We start from the raw sequence: 16,874 nt of genomic DNA on the forward strand, positions 1-16,874 counted from the left end.
TGTTGATTTCAAGATGAAACGTGGATATTTACCTGCTACAAGAAGTAAAAGAAAGTTTTACGGCCATAGACAATTTATGGATTTTGTGTTGATTCTTTGGTTTTACATTTAACAGTAACTGTGACATATTGCAGCAGTGTTATTTGGAACAACTCCGCCACCTCATAAGTGAACTATGCACAAGTCAGACACAGGTGTGCCATTCTTTTCAAAAGGGTTTTGAATGCACGCGCACCGGTCGTTTTTAATGTGCCTTGCAACACTAGCTGTGTTGTACTGGTTCAAATCGTTAGGAGCTGCCACTGTGGCTCAGGCTTTGACATCAGTATTGGTCTCGTTGCTCTGTGCTGAATCTTTGGTAACTCCTTGCCAGAGCAGACATATCATATATTGCTTTCAACCCCTCAGTGGGACAGCCCTCTTTCCTTTTGCTCATCTGCGTCATTGAAGAAAAGGTAACAGGCAAGTCAGTCATACGCCCTTTCAAATTTTCTGCTCAAATACCCAGTAAAAAGTAATACATTTTGAGCCGTACAAGTCAGCAAACTATGTTAAACAAAATCGGAGGATAGTGAAAAAGCTACATTTCTAGAAGGGGAGATGTTAAAGAACTATTTCCTTGCCTGATTTTAACTGTGCGGTAGCATGAGTTGGGCAACACCACTGTTCTCTGGCGCTTCCTTCACATTGCCTAGTCTATGGTCCCATCATTCCCCCCACAGACTTGGTGCTGATGTGAGTGAAGTGAGCTGATGTGAGTGAAGTGGGCGACGATGAAAAGACCAGGGATCTGTTCCAGTAGTCTAGGGTGGTTGGGGAGAGAATGGGAAGTGAACACTGCACAGGGATGAGCGCATTACAGGTAGAATATCTCGAAGTAATTACAGAGGCCAACTTGGACTACTAAGGCCGGTCTAGAGATGAAAAGGTTTCGGTCTTGAGTGGGTGAATGTGGCATCACAAATAATGAAGGGGATGTAATGCCAGTGATTCGATGGGCATAGACAACTGAGAAAGGAACCTGCAGTGTGATTCAGAAACCAATCAGAATTAATTGACACACGTCACGTGCAGCGACATGGTCCTCAGCTAACACCTGAATCAGAACCCAAGGTGGCTCGTGAAAACATATCTTTGAAGGACCAGACATGGAGTGTGCTGGAATGTCATCATCCCTGCTCCTTTAAACCCTCAACCCTTTCCACTTGTGCTGGCATCGGTGCTGGGCACTCCGCTGCCTCATTCGCCCCCCCAACATAATTGCTCCAGCAGTGATACCGGTACTCGTGATGATCGATGTATCCCCGGCTGGCCATTCTGCCTAAGACTCGGATTGAAACGCTCCATTACGATTGGCTACACAAGGGCAAACCCACTGTCCCGGGGCCCATAAATCCCGGCACGCAACGCAATTACTCACCGCCCGCATTATGGCCACCCTGCAATTTCTGCTCACCTGCCCGGGGTCTTTGAATTTTACATTTCTAATTAAATAAAATTACCGAAAAAAGGGCATAATGAATTCCTCAATGATTTGCTGTTATATTTTAAGGGACCGTTAAAACCAGAGGAGCGATAAAAATTGATTTTGCCGTTATCTGCTCTGCTGCTGGAACACTGAGCGACTCAGTTATAAAAACTGTTAATCATAAGAAAAGTTGGGGGCTTTTTTTCCTTTCCTGAAGGGGGTTACTTCAGAGCGAAATAAAAGGGAGATGTCGTGCCCGGGCCATTCTAATGTTGATATTTGTTTGGAGGGGTTGCAGGTTATATGCTTTAGCAAAGAGGTGCTCAGTGGTCTGACTGCAGCGAGACCAACGGCTGGTCATAAACTAGATTTAAGCACCAGCCTTCGCCTAGGCTTCCGAGCGTTCATAGTGAATTTACGGATGTTACACGAAAACCTGTGGGGTAGTGGTAGGGGCATAATCTAGTGCCGAGAAATTATACTTCACCCAGATAACAAAGCAAGCAATTGCAGTCACTTTGCAAGTGTCTACATTTGTTGTATTGCGGGTATCCGTATAGCATGAGCCCAGTCCCAAAAGTCAGCGCGGCAAATCTACGTAGCTTCGGGTTACGTCCCGGCTCGTGCGGTTAACGTAGGGTCACGTAGAAGGCAAAGGTACTGGTGGAAGATGCGCACAAATTTAAACAAGGCACGGGTGTTTGAGGAGGGGTGCTAGCGCCAATCGTCTCGAGCACAGAATGGATGTAGCACACGTAGAAGCAGCGATAAACAATTTAGCAGACTTCAGCAGTTGAAGCCTGCTCTTACATATACCACAGGAACAGACTGGACAACAGCAAACCAAGGGGCAGATTTATGAAAAGTGTGCAGCTCCACTTTCCCTGTGCCCCTTAGCACCCTCCTACCGCCACGTGTGCGCCGTATTTAAAATACGGCGCACCATGGCGCAGGGCAGGGGGCAATAGTGTAATTTTTTATGACGCTATTGGTGTACTCTGCAGTAGTAGCGCCATAGGGCCCCGTTCTAAGGAATGGAAGCCCCCCCTTTTAACGCCTGCTCTTGAGCAGCCGTTAAAAGTGCCGTAATAAATGGCACAAGGAAATCTCATAGATTTCCTTACACCAGTTTTCAGGCTCCCCTAACGGGTGAACGCCCCCTCTGCATAGATTATGCCTGGCGCAGGCATAAGGTAGCGCAAAGAGTTACCGAGTGGCGCACTGCATGCATTGCGCCACTCTGTAAATACGGCACAAGGATTTTGGCCTTGTTGGGCCACATTAGCGTCAAAATAAATTACGTTAATGTGGCGCTAGGGGCTTATAAATATGCCCCCAAGTGTCCACTCGCATACAGAACAGGTTCAATATGAGAAGCAACATAGCATCTCCCATCAGGAATCAAGAAACGTAGATGACAACATGGTAAAGCAGGAAAGGGAGGGATACATTGATTTGTAAAAGGGAAGTAGCAGTCTGGAAATATGGGGCCAGATGTACAAAGCCATTTTGCATTTCTTAACGGTCCAAATTGCTATTTCGGTCCATTAAGAAATGCAAAATGGGCTTTTCTGGTGTACAAGGCCCCTTAAGAAATCACAAATTGTGATTTCTGCCCTGTAAATTGCAGTTTGCGATCCCCAGAATAGGAAATCGCAAATTGGGATTAACCTATTTGCGATTCCAATTCATTTGTGCTAAGCATTTCCTAAATGTGAGTTGGGCATTTAGGAAATGCAATTATCATCGCCTTGAAGTCAATGGTAACCATGTGCAAATTAAAATGCACCGCAAGATGCTTTTTTTAAAGTGCAGTAAAGCACACCCATGTGTCCCTCGAGCATATGTCTGCTCTAAATGTGCACCACTATTTTTGGGGTGCACCAATGGGGTAATTTTGCCCATAGCCATCCTTGGTTTTGCATTTCCCAAATTGCGATTTCCTAACAGGAAATCGCTATTTGGGAAATTCAAATCCAGCCCATTGTGTCAAATGGAATTGGATTTCTTATTTGCAGTTTCCTAACAGCGATTCCTACTTTGTAGGAATCGCTACTTGGAAATCGGTATCTTTGTATATAGCATTTTGCATTTCTTAAATTGCGATTTCTATGAAGTCGCTATTTAGGAAATGCAAAATTGCATTTTAGTACATCTGGCCCATGGTGTTCAAACTCAAATGGGAACTCTAACCTTCAGAGAGAGGCATGAATATCTTTCTGTCCATGGACTGAGCTTGATGAAGCAGAAGGTTGGATTTCCTCTACTTATGCCAAAATGTTGCCAACAGCAAAGCCCTCATCTTGAAGTTATCAATGAAGTCATTCTGTCAGCCCCAGATGGTGTATGAAATAGATCTGTAGGTCTGCGAGGGCCAGAACCATTACATATTTTTCGGGAATCCACATACAAAAAGTATCAGTGTAATTGCAATTCATTTACGTAGTGATTACCCTGAAAACCTGGCATGGAACCGGCTGTCTTGAGCCTACTTTGGACACTGTTGTATTAGATGATTCATATTAAACTAGAAAGCATGGGTTGTTTAGTGTAGTAAATCGGATATCCCGTTCAGACTCCTAGGCACAGTCACCAGCATTAAAGAGGGTCTATCCTTGAGATCTACTGGCACTAACAGAGATAAGTCTTTGAGTATCATTAACTTACAGGCCGGGAAGGAAGGCACAGAGGGAGCATTATACGAGGCCTGCAGCTTTATCAGGGCCTCAGCTAGTGCTGTAACATTTAGTTATAGATTTTAAATAATCCTTACCGTGTGTATTAATGGTAGCTGATCCCACTCACTGGCGCCAAATGCTCTACCTGCCCTGCACGATTTTCTAATGTAGGGCGTGCGCTTTGTAAACTTATAAACTGGTGCGCAACCTATGACTGCCCCACTAAAGTTTGTTGAACTGAGTCCCGCGAAGACCTCTGCCATGCTTGCACAGAGGGGTAACTATGAATTGTCATCAGGGAGAATGATGGGCAAAAAGAACATAGTATTTGTAGCACAAAACCTGCAAGTGTCTCAATTGGGGCAGTAAGATAAATAATGAGCAACAGTCTTAGCACAATTTCTGTAATCCAGAAAGTCACTTATATTATGTAGTCATCCTAAGAAGCACAATCACGTTTTTCTTTCCAGATGTTCATTGTGATGAAACAGCAAGAGATGAGAAGTGCAAATGCACAATGTAATTAAATGTCCAGGAGAGGATCCGGATGTGAAGGCTGCTTGTGTCTATGTTCATGCCAGTGGCTATAGCAGTTTCTACCAGTGGTGGAAGATGTAGGGGACGCTATGGAACCAAGAAAATTCTACTAGTCAGAGAATGCTGCAAATGCAGGGGGTTTAGGTATGTGTGTGAAAAATTGTAGAAGAGGTGTGGAAATGATTGCCACATAAAAAAACAGAGATGTTTAATGTGCCACTTGCTGTGCTAGAGGACTTACCTTCCATTTCTCACCAACACCCACTTTTTTATTTTATTTCTAGAGACAAGGCATCCTTCCCGATCATGTAGCAGAAGAAATTCCATCGGTCCGCCTGCTATTGTGGTAGCTCTCGTGATGTTTTATTAAGTCTCAACATGTTTTTTTAATCTTTCATAATTTCTAGTTGAAACAAAGCACTCAAGATCAAATATGGTGTCAAGACCTGTTCAGCATACTCTGGCCGCCCTCCAGCTCTTGCTTTCTGCTTCTCATTTAATTGTCTGTTTACTTCCAAGTTAGGGTGTAGATTTTCTTTTTTTTTTCCCAAAAAGGACAACATTTATGTTGTCCCATGAGTATGACGGGAGACCTGTCTCAGTTACAGGAGTTGCCATCATAGTCGTCTGTGGTGGGTACGGATTTTTGCCAATTTTAATTTTACAGCAACATCTCCACACCCATCAGGATGTGTCACCGTAGGTGCATCTCAGTTCCACGGTTTGAAAGTGGTGTTGGTGTAGCTGGCTTGAGGCCCTTTACCTATACATCCTGCATCGTAATATTGTTTGCTAGTGTTACTGTACTCAAAGTTTGTAAACACTTCTGGACCCAACCACTCAATAGTTGAATAACGTGCAGCATGTGTCTAGGTGAGACTTTCGCTGCAAAACTCTACTTACATAGTGAAAGTCAGGGATCTTTCGCTACATGCTATAGTCATAATGAAGAAGCCACATAACCATGGAGGTTTCAAGGCTAGAGAATTTCCCAGAAAATCACAAAGCAGGATTGTGTTCTACAGAGATATACATGCGAAGCAGTATTCTTCTTTTCGGGTTCAAACAACCAATTCCTGAGTTTGTCTACTCTCATGTTAAAAACTTTGGCCTAATTTCAGTGACCTGCCTGAAATTTGGCTGCAAAAAAGATAGTTAAGGATTCCCTAGAACTGTATTTTCTAATTCATAAGGTACTGGGGAAGGTGGTCACCTAAGAGGCTTCTATGAGTCATGCTTAAGGTCACACTGGCCTGAGACTCTAGGAGATGTGATTTAGTTTTATTCCTGGTTAGGGGGGAGCTACCATTTTGGATCAGCTAAAAGTCCAGTTTTCATACTGCATAGCCTGCTTTATAGGATGTTAATCAATTTGAGAGGTGATTGCTGATTCCAGTCCCATGCTGCTTAGTAGCTAGGTTTATGTTAAGCATGTTCGAATCTTATGGATTTGAAAGAAAATGGTCTTCACCTCCCCTACATTCCTGCAATGCATGTTGTGCTTTCATCCAGAATCACTTCCAAGTTTCTAATGAGATATCGTTGTCTGACTTTTCCTTAGTTTACTAGGGCCGGTACCGATCACATTCGTTTTTGAGCACAAAGATCAAGCAACCTACTCACAATCCAATTTTAGATTTGTGAACACAAAAGTTTAGAATTGTCTACTGGTTGATAATAAGATCTGTTAACTTTCTAATACAGTTTAATGCCAGCCTAGTTTCAACATTCAGGTTACCTTGCAATTAGTGACAAGAGGAATCTAACAGTATACTGGGGATAGTAGGTGGTCCTACATTCTAAATCTGTAATTTTGAGAAAAAGAGCTGATGAGTTGGTATTTTGTTCTCTGTCCGTAATGTAAGATATAAACTTCTTTTCTTGGGACATGCTCAAACATATGCCCCGATTCTAGTGAAGAAGTGACTGGTCCTAGTATCCCAGTGTCAGTTCTGACAGCCCACCCAGTGCTAGATGACCTTTCCTCTTTTACACATTGGGAGCATCGATCTCTTTGTCCCTGAGAAATGTCTTGAGCATAGCCAGTCCTGTAGGCGAACGCTAGTAGACTCATATATTTCGGTCGCAAAACCTCGAAGACCATCCAGTCAGCTGGCGAACCTATTTCTCATGTGGTATATACCAGAAGGGCAGACTACCCCAAACACGATCACAGGTTGCTCAGAAGCAGAGGGAATATATAGTGATGCAGACCTATTCATACAGCCTTATTTAACAGTGCACCACCACCCACCTTAGAAACCATTAGGCACGAGGACCCTGTGGAACACCCCCTCACACTGCTAAGGTGCTCTGTTGTTTACCTTTACAAGCACTTCTGACTAGCAGCAGAGGAGTGCCTTAACATTAACTGAATAGGCGGTAGTTGCAAGTTATTTCCTCATGTGCCTGCGGATAGGTAGCTTGTACCTTCACTACTTGTGTGGTGATCCTTCACCATGTCTCCTTTTTGGGTCAGTCTGGCATCTCAGTTTACTTCTGTGATTGGCTACCTATCTGCAGGAACACGAGGGAATAACTTGCAACTACTGCCTAGTCATTTCATGATAAGGCACACTGATATTATACTAGGCAACTCTAAAATAAGGCTTACAAGTACCCAGTCCTGAGGATGCCACAGTTATCACAGATGTGAAAATGCATCAACGCCAATAAGAAGGAGGATTAGGTGCTAAAAAAAGCTGTGGAAGCCAAAAATTAGACAACTTAGAGGCCACCCCGCTCCCCCTTACAAATGTATTTTTTGCCAAAATCTCCTGCATAACATATTGGCAACACAGACTGACATCTTAATAAACGACATTACCCTATTGTTTCCACATTAATTTTGGGACTGCAATTGCACCATAAAAGTTATATAAATTCTCTGCATTATTCGGTATTGCTCACATCGAGTAGTGATGTATATTAGCACTATGCACCTGCATGTAGTTTATTGTCATGATGGAAATATATAATGTCTAATGTGTAAACTATTTATGTACATATTTCATAGTCTAAATATACTATGGTGCTCATAATTATTGAATAATTGAAGCGAGGCAATTAATAATAATCAAATGATAAACCACCTTAATCATTTTTTTTAAATAATTAACTTTAATGGAAGTTATCAGTCCAACCTCCAACATTTTAGGAATTATTCCTTATCACAAAGCACAGTGATGATAGTGCTGTCATTACTTATGCCACAGAGTCGGCATCTCCACTAAGTTTTGTGGAGAGCATGTGATGGGTCTCCTATACACGGAGCAGGGACTAATGACTACTTCGCTTTTAGTTGCTACTTTGTATGACTTCTTTTTGAGCATTGGCCGATCAAGGTGTTTTTTTCTACGAACATTCAGAAGACTGAACATGACTGTGCCAATTGAAATTCATACTAGGGGAGAGCGGAATGTTTCGTTCCACCCACGGAATTGACAGAATTTGGCGACTGCATTAATCTTGTAATGCGGAGATGCAGCTAAATTCTGTCAATGGCCGCGTTGCAGAATTTTTTCCTGGCAGGGCAGAAGAACTGCAAGCATGAGTGAAATTTTGCGTCCCCTAACATTATTTTCTAATGCGTGAGAGGGCTTTTTCTCAAGTAGATTTGCTGCCGCTCAAGTAGATTTTCTCTTGAGCAGCAGCAATATCAACTCGAAGGGCCAGGCGCTCTTGTGCACTTCGTGGTACTGTTTGCACTGATTTTCAGTGCTCCTTGTGCTACTTGCACTAAATTGCAGAGCGACAGTCATATTTCCAGCCGTTAGTGGAACGCCGCAGAATCTTATGGAGTTTTTATGTAACTCTGTGAGTTTTGCCCACCCCTAATTCATACTTTGCTTCAGGGCTGCTGCTTCCTGAACCAATCTCGCAGCACACGAAGCTGCAGGCACTTGTACACTGTGTTGAGGCGACCTTCTTGAGGGGGAGGAAGGCACGGCAGAGGGAAACCTCTAACAGACCTTCATCTTGTGTCATTACAGCTCTCCCTTGTGATTCACACATGTTGTGCCCTCAGTCGGGTCTCCCAGCTCCTCAGTGCTGATTGGTAGCCTTGAACACCCTCTGTAGTGAATAGGTGTTCGGTGGTCCTCAGACTAATTCGCATCCACAGCCCGGTGGAGGTCTGGAAAAACATGACAAAAGCTCTTTCTCTAGGTAATAGCATCTTAGCTGAATGCATATACATTTTTACAACAATAACATTCCGTTATCCTCGACATAACTCTGCACAGTGTGCAGAGCCTTCCTTTAATTTATAGCAAACTGTCAGTAATCAACTCAGAAGGATAGAAGCAATCTTGCCCAAAAAACTGCGGATTCCATCGGTCGCCTACAAAGACAAAACACTTCACACAGAAGACGTAGTGAAAGGTTATATTTTATCATAAGAAGTTTACATGTAATATAAATATATATAAACTATACTGTACATGCGTTCTGTGGGCACTGTATTATTGCTCATTGTTAGAACAGCATCCTTCGCACAAAGAACTCATTGTGATCTTTACAAACTCAGTAGCAAAAGTTACTTCTGTCGAACTCCAACACAACAAACATGGACACATTCATGATTCACAATCCCCCCGTGTCTGTCACTTTAGGCGAGGCCTCGTCTGCTAGTCACTGTACCATCTCTAAAAGGTGTTCCGCTCTTTAGTTGTACCCTGCACCCCATCAGAAGTTTTTGGATTTTTTTTCAACATCAGATACCTGAAATTCATAAGAATGTAACTCCCGCCTTCAATTTTCCTCAAGGGATTTACAGAGGAAACATAGGGAGAACGGAGATACTGACTTTTCTGGAGATGTAATTCTGACTGGAATTGAAGCAAGGGAGAATTCAGGGTGGAGAATGTACAGCAAAGCTGCTGACATTTGTGTTTGAGTGGCCAGTGTATCTCACCATAAAATAAATGCACCCAAAAAAGGGCAAACTGAAGCTGAACCTCCGGGCACTGTACAGCTCCGAGTAAATCCTTCCATCCCACAAAATAACACATTAACCATGAACCTCGCCAACGGACAGCAATTTCCACAATTTCCACCCAGGGGGCACCTTAACATTGTTTTTAATGCTCATTCACCCTCCCTCTCAAACAACACATCCATAAGTTTTTCTGAAATCAAGGCCGAGAAACAATGATAATTAATAATAAGAAACAAAACGTTGAAGTACTCTCTGTTTGGTCAGTTTTAGATCCATATTTCAAGAGCTTGCAGACAAGCAAAGCTTAAGGCGGTGTTTGTAGTCTCAGGAAGATGCCGCCACCAGAATCAATGGCTCCTCCCTGATACACAAATTATTTGCAGTTTTCCCTAACGCTGGTCGGTGGTATAGTCTATATTTTTTGTTTTTCGGAAAGCCCTAGCTCTAACAAGATAGTTATTGTTATAAGAGAACATATTGGCCATTGTGTGATAAGCCTGGACACTCAATCTGGCAGTTACTTGGAGCCAAAATGATTATTTTTTTCCAAAATATTTGAAATAAAAAGGCCTTACATGTTTTTTATTGATTTGTTCTAAAGCTTGAGTTGTTCGCTGTTTAAAGCCTGGCATCCAACACTAGATCACACTGTCATTGTGGCCAGACTGACGGTTTTACAGTATATAGAACTGAGTACTTACTGCACATTTTTCGATATTTTAGGGTTCTGTGGGTGAGTGCAAAGGAAGTGAAGCGAGGGAAGGGGAAAAACTGCCTTCAAACAGCCCCCTGAACTTGAAGTCTTAACCGGAAGTACTGCAAGGGGAGGAAAAGGCAGCAGACAACAAAACTACACTACCAAAATGTGGAGAACTTGGCAGAAAAAACACAAGTCGATAATGAATAGGAACATGCAATGGTGTGGTGCAAAAGGATCGGACAGCGATCCTCTTGCACCCTAGGAATACGTCTTATTAATGAGGTGGTTGATCTGCTATAACTAAATTATTCCCCACCAACCACCACTCCAAGACAATTAATGAGGGAGCACATTTTCAGCCATTCTGCTACCACCACAGAGTAAGTATTGGATTGCACCCCAATACTACTCCTAAACAACATGGCTTTTCATAAGAAATGTTTGCAATGAAAAGCTATCTCTTGTGATCCCAGAAATATTGCGGGGAAAAGAGAGGGCCAGCTGTGCTGCAAGTAGCGGTGTAACATTTCAGGTTCAAAGCTGGTCCTTACCCCCTCATTAAATTCCACTGCACTCCTAACGAGGAGCTGGACATACACTACCAGGATGGGTGCTGGGCGCACCATTGGCATATGTACCAATGTAAGCATTTGAGAACTGAGACAATGGAAGGAAAGAGGGAGCATTGAAGGGAAATGGGGCGAAGAGGCTGCAAAAAGGATACGGTGCTGCATTTCCGACTAGAACATATTGGCTTATGCCATAACTACTCTCCTCCGAGTGGTTAACCAAATAAGTAAACACAAAGACTCCCATTCCTGAAACAAAAACCGTCATGCAATCTTCCTACCCTACCCTACCCTACCACCCTTCTTCCTGAAGCCTCTATTTAAGTTATATGGCAAGTGACCTAACTGTAGTTGCATGCCAGGTGACAGAGACATGTGGCTTAAATGTATTTAATATGATATGAATGTAAAGAATGCTGTTGTGTACTTCCCTGCCATACTATCTCACATTGTGTGGCTGTTGACATGTAAACATCTTTGTCATTCCATCCTCTGTAGCAGTGCTTGAAATGGAAAAATATAAGTGCCGGTACTCTGTGCCAGAGTACCTGCGTGTTTCTGAGAAGTGCTGGTACTCTCCAATTAAAAGTATTACGGTTTTCGCGAGATGTGCCTGTACTCCCCCTCTCAAAATAAAAAAGTGCAAGTACTCCGTACCGGACAGTACCGGCCCATTTAAAGCACTGCTCTGTAGACATCTCTTTAAAGAGCCATTCGATAACTGGCAGCTGGGAAAACTAAGGTATAAGATGGCAGCTTCAGCACTGCAATAAACCCGGGGCTTGAAACACAGTTCGACAGGGAAGCAACTACGGTCAGTGACAGAGCTTGTGGAAGGCAGCAGGGCCCTTTAAGAGAAACTGCGCCAGAGCAGCAAGTTCACCACAGAAAGGGAAACTCGACAACTGAGTGAAGATGGAGCCTCAGGACTGTACCAATCAACTTTTAGGGCGAGATTCTGCTGCGTGGGCCATTTTGCTACGATGTTCAATTAATTTCTGCTAATTAAAAAGTAAAATGATCTTTTTTTCATTTCAGCGTAATTGCTTTTGGATTTGCTTCAGTCAAATGAAATGATCCTGACCTCTAAGTCTTTCCGCGCGCTTCTTTGGCCCACCGACTGCCCTGTGCCTCCTGGCTAATCTCCTACCCAGGGTTATTGTTGTCCTGGGAGACCATAATGAACCGAGTGTCTCGAGCGAATGTAAAGCAGATGGGCTAACCCAGGGACACCATACTCCGAACCCAACACCTACTCCTGTTAATTGTTTTTATACACCAAACGCTTTCTTTTTATTTGTTACAACACTGAATTCGTTTAGAGGAAATAAACTTTTACTCGGCGCACAGTAAAATAAAAATGACCCGTATGAGTATATACCATATTTTTAGCTGCACCCCACTAGCTTTCTAACTATTCAAAAACATGTTTTTTGTACATTTTTGCAGAGGAATGTCCACACAGTAGATGTTTCTCTGTAGAATAGGGTACACACTCACGGGGTGTGCTTTATTTTACCGAAGGCTGCAAAGATTGTTCTTTCAATGTTTATTCACTCGCAGTCTGGATTTTACATAAAGTTAATTTGCTGTTTGAAACAGAATAAATGTGACTTTTTTTTCTTTACAGAAACCCTCTATCGTATTCTTTCTGAACACCCTAGTTCTACTGCTCTCCTGTCGTTATGAATTAAAGGAGCGGAGGAGAGAACCAAGGCAGCGGAGTAAAATAGACATTGTAATATTGTTCAAGTAGTCCAATAGCTAAATTGCTGTCTGCAGAACCAACAGGCCTGCCTTCTAATCGCAGCTTAATCCACATGACTGCACTGTTGTATGGTGTATGAAAAACCTCTCTGCCTCCCTGTGCAACAGTTACCTTGTTTTTTTGATTTTCTAAAAAATAAACTGATTTTGCATCGAAACAGGAACAATTAAAAGTGAGCCCAAGGTGAGCAACATCGTCTTGAGAGAAGTGTTGTATAGAATGGGTAGAGAACACATGGAATCGACACTGATAATGTAGAAAGAAGAACCAAATACCCATTAATAAAACAAAACATGCAAAAAAGAGAATTACACAGCAACTCAGACAAACAAACTGGGTGATGTCACATATCCCCCAAAAGTTAAGAGAAGAGAGGCAGTGCCTGTGGACAAGCATAAACACTCAAAAAGGGCAAACTCAAAAGTAAACACAACTGTTGTGCAACAGGGCATAAGGACACTGCACATTTTACTACACGTGCCAATGGAACATGTACACGTCTCTCTCTCTGTCTCTCTCTCTCCCTCCCCCCTCTCTCTGTCCCAGTAAGAAGGAAAAACAATACATTCTTACTGTGAGTAACAAGTGATAGGTGTTTGGTGAAGGCGAAGAGCAGAACTGAGATGTATGTGAAAGTATGCACATGTACTTTGCTCCTCAAGAGCAGCCTAGAGCCCACCGTAGATGCACTTTGAGGAGAGACCCTCGCTTCTAGAGAGAAAGGCTTGTCCTGGGACTGCAGGGACCAAGGGGGGATCTGGAAGGCATTCCATTGCAACATAGGGACAACTAATGGTGGAAGGGGCTGAGAACATCCAGAAGCAAGGGAGCACGCACATGGCCTCTTCCTCGCACGACTGTCTCCACTGTAACAATGTACTGAACGGTAACACACAAAACATGGCACAACACACCAAGAACAGCACAACCAGATACCCTTCGATTGTAGGACAGTCTTGAAAAAACTGCTGCTTTGTTGCATTCTCTTCTAGAAACCGTGATCATAGGCAGTAAATAAGTAGACAACAAGTGTGTACACACTGACAAATACTGTGTTTTCACACACGCACACTTACATTCGCAAACAGCACAACCGTGTGTACAGCCACAAACTGACAGAGCAACACACACTGGTACCCACACACATTCTGTTTCTCTCACAAACACATATTGTACAAGCAAGTGTGTAAACGCACATGTACACACACACATATATATCCAGTGTCTCACATGTATACTCACATTTCCACACTGGAACACGCAGTGGCACACATGGTGCTGTTACATTTACACGGAGTACCAAAGGCACTGCCCTTCTCACGTATGTAGCATCTAACACAAATACTGTCTCTCTCGTGGACGCACACACATAAACATTCAACATGCACCTGAACAGTATATCTAAAATACAGAGCTGTTAAAATAACATTTTACGCATGTACACGAACAGTACTCTAGTACTGTTACCATTCACACTTGTGCACTTCCACATACAGTCCAGTATTGTTAACTATACTCAGCGGTGTATGCCACATACAGATTTGCAAATGGTTTACTCACAGCACAATGAAATAACAGGCACTGTTACATACAGTACCACACTGGTTATTTTCATTATCTCACGTACAAGGTACTCTTCTTAGCGCAGTTCATCCGTACACGTGCTACCTATACAAGAGGCCAAGCACAATGTTCCAGACATCGCCACTCAGTCCACTTTGGAAAGACCACCTTGATGAACATGCACTCTATGCCCTGCTCCCACAGTCTGTCTGCTGCTATGCTTGATGTCCCAGTGCCCTGGTAGTACTGCTTCCCTTAACTGAAGCAAAAGCCTAACTACACCCATACAAACCCTCCGCTGATGAAAGCATACCTACTTCTTAAGTCAGGTTTTCACATTGGCTACCAAATATGCAAGTAATCTTCAATCAAACTCATTATTTGCAAATTGACATCATTCACATTAATTGTGAATAACATGGAAGTTAACCAAACAATATTTATTTGGTGTGTCAACTTGCTCATTCCTAGCCACATGCCCCGGGTCATCCAGAGATGATGGGCAGGGATGAAGAAGGGCGACAGGAAGTTGGAGAGGAAAAGAGAGGAGGCAGAGAGAAGGAGAACCTAGAAAGGGAAGATCCAAAACAAGAAACACACTGAATGTGAATGAAGCAAAGAAGGTGATAAGTGATCTGGTACATTGACAAGTTAACCTATGATCAAAGGGTGCAGATCTTCAAGGGATTCATTAAATAAGGTTATTACAATTGGTCAATGCTTTTTAGGTCGAGCATGCAAGTGTTCTGATAAGTTGTAATTTATCTGTGGGCTTTTAACCACGCCCACCGCACGCCCATCAATTTCACTCGTTCATCATCTTGCTTTTCAAAAATCCTTTGTTATCATTGGTAAATGCTTTACATTAGTCCCTTCTTGGGGCAGTCTTGTTACCACCTAGGACATCAACCCTGTTACATGGATAACTGCACTTTTGCTGATACGTTTGACTGCAAGCAAACGTATTTTTCCTTTGCTGTGCCTCCTATCTGCTCACGCTCATGGGGACTGTGGCGCTTTGAATTGACTCGCTTATGTCATCTGTTACACTTTTCATTTTCAAATTATGTGGCAAGAAAAGTCCAGTTAGGAATTTACAACACTAATAGCTTCAACTCGAGCAAACGTTAGACCTACTGTATTGCAAATGCTTATTAATTATATGGTTACATAACTGAATTATTTCAAACTAAAAAAATGTAAAATAATTGTATAATGGAAAAACAGAATTAAGAGAAAGGAGATCACAAAGGGAGGGAAGGATCGAGTGAAGAGATGTAGGAACAGAAGATGGGAACCCCTTCTCCCTCCTGTTTTTCTCCCACGGTATCGATCTCAGCCAGTTACGTGCAGTTAAGTCCCAGCCAGCACTCAGAAGGCGCTAATGGCCTGAGCTACTTCCCTTGCTGCTGATTGAGGGCACAATTGCGAAATTATTTATGGGTCTGACATTCTAACAAATCAGCAGATGTTATAGTCACCATTCGGTTATTATGGGGCGGCCATAACGGCGCAGGCCGCAGCAGCAACTAATCAGCGAATAATGAAGTCACTCATGGGTGCAGTGCATGCGGCCACCTCAAGGGGGTGGGGGTGGGGAAGGCGACTGTCCTACAGCTCCGGAACTATGGGACCATCCTTTATGTAAAATGACTCAATGCCCAGGGAGGCGCGGTGCTCAATGCAGAGCAATGCGTATGGAGCCCACCGCTCGTCCTTATACCCACGGAGCTGCCTCCGACCCAGCTCTATGTCTGGGGAGCTCTGAACATAGCTCAGTACAAAGGGAGTTCCCGAGCATGGCCCAATATCTACGTAGCGCCCAGCACAGCTCACTGCATGAGGAGTTTCCCCTGGCGGAGTCCATTAACTGCGGAGTACCCCAGCATAGCTCAATGCCAATGGAACTTTCCAACAACACATAAGCCCCGCCCCCCCTCACTTAAAGAGCTCCGCCCAGTGCAGCTCAATACTTAGGGAGCACCTGCAGCACAGCTCCATGCCTGGGAAATTATCCTCTAGCACGTTAGTACTGAAGGAGCCCCTTTCTCCTGGCAGAGACCCCAATCTTTCTCTCCCACACTGCTCCCGGCCGAAAGTGTCCCAAACCTCTGCTCTTGCAGCCACCTGCTCCCAATGTCTGTGAGTTTTATAAAACACAAGACATCACCTAGGCCCTGCCACAGAGCTGAAGCCACTTACAATGCCCTGCTAACACCGCTCCATGCTTTAGGAGGACCAGCTCTCTCAAGGCACTCCAGGAATGCCTGCCATGTGCCTCATTCATTCAGTCTCATTCTCCCCACACCCCCATCTCCCGAGTCACAACAGTTTGTTGGCCGCATAATATAAGCATAGATGTGTTTTACAACTGAATGTATTTGGGTTTGTTTTAAGTTGTTCTTTATGCTTTTCTTAAATACCGCTTATCTTTCCGAGAGGCCTCCAGATCTGGGGGTGCGAGAGCACCCGCCGCACCCCTACTCCCAGCCCCCTTGCGTCGGTGGAAGAAAGGTGGTGAAGGAGGGTTGTGACCAGAGAAAAGAGGAGTTGGGTGGAGGCATGTTGAGAAATGATAGTGGCAGCATCGACGTCAACTCACCGAAATGCCAGGGGTAGCAGAAGTGACATCACATGCCCTTTGACCCTCAC

The sequence above is a fragment of the Pleurodeles waltl genome, chromosome 4_2 (genome assembly GCF_031143425.1).
Source record: "Pleurodeles waltl isolate 20211129_DDA chromosome 4_2, aPleWal1.hap1.20221129, whole genome shotgun sequence".
NCBI lineage: Eukaryota > Metazoa > Chordata > Amphibia > Caudata > Salamandridae > Pleurodeles > Pleurodeles waltl.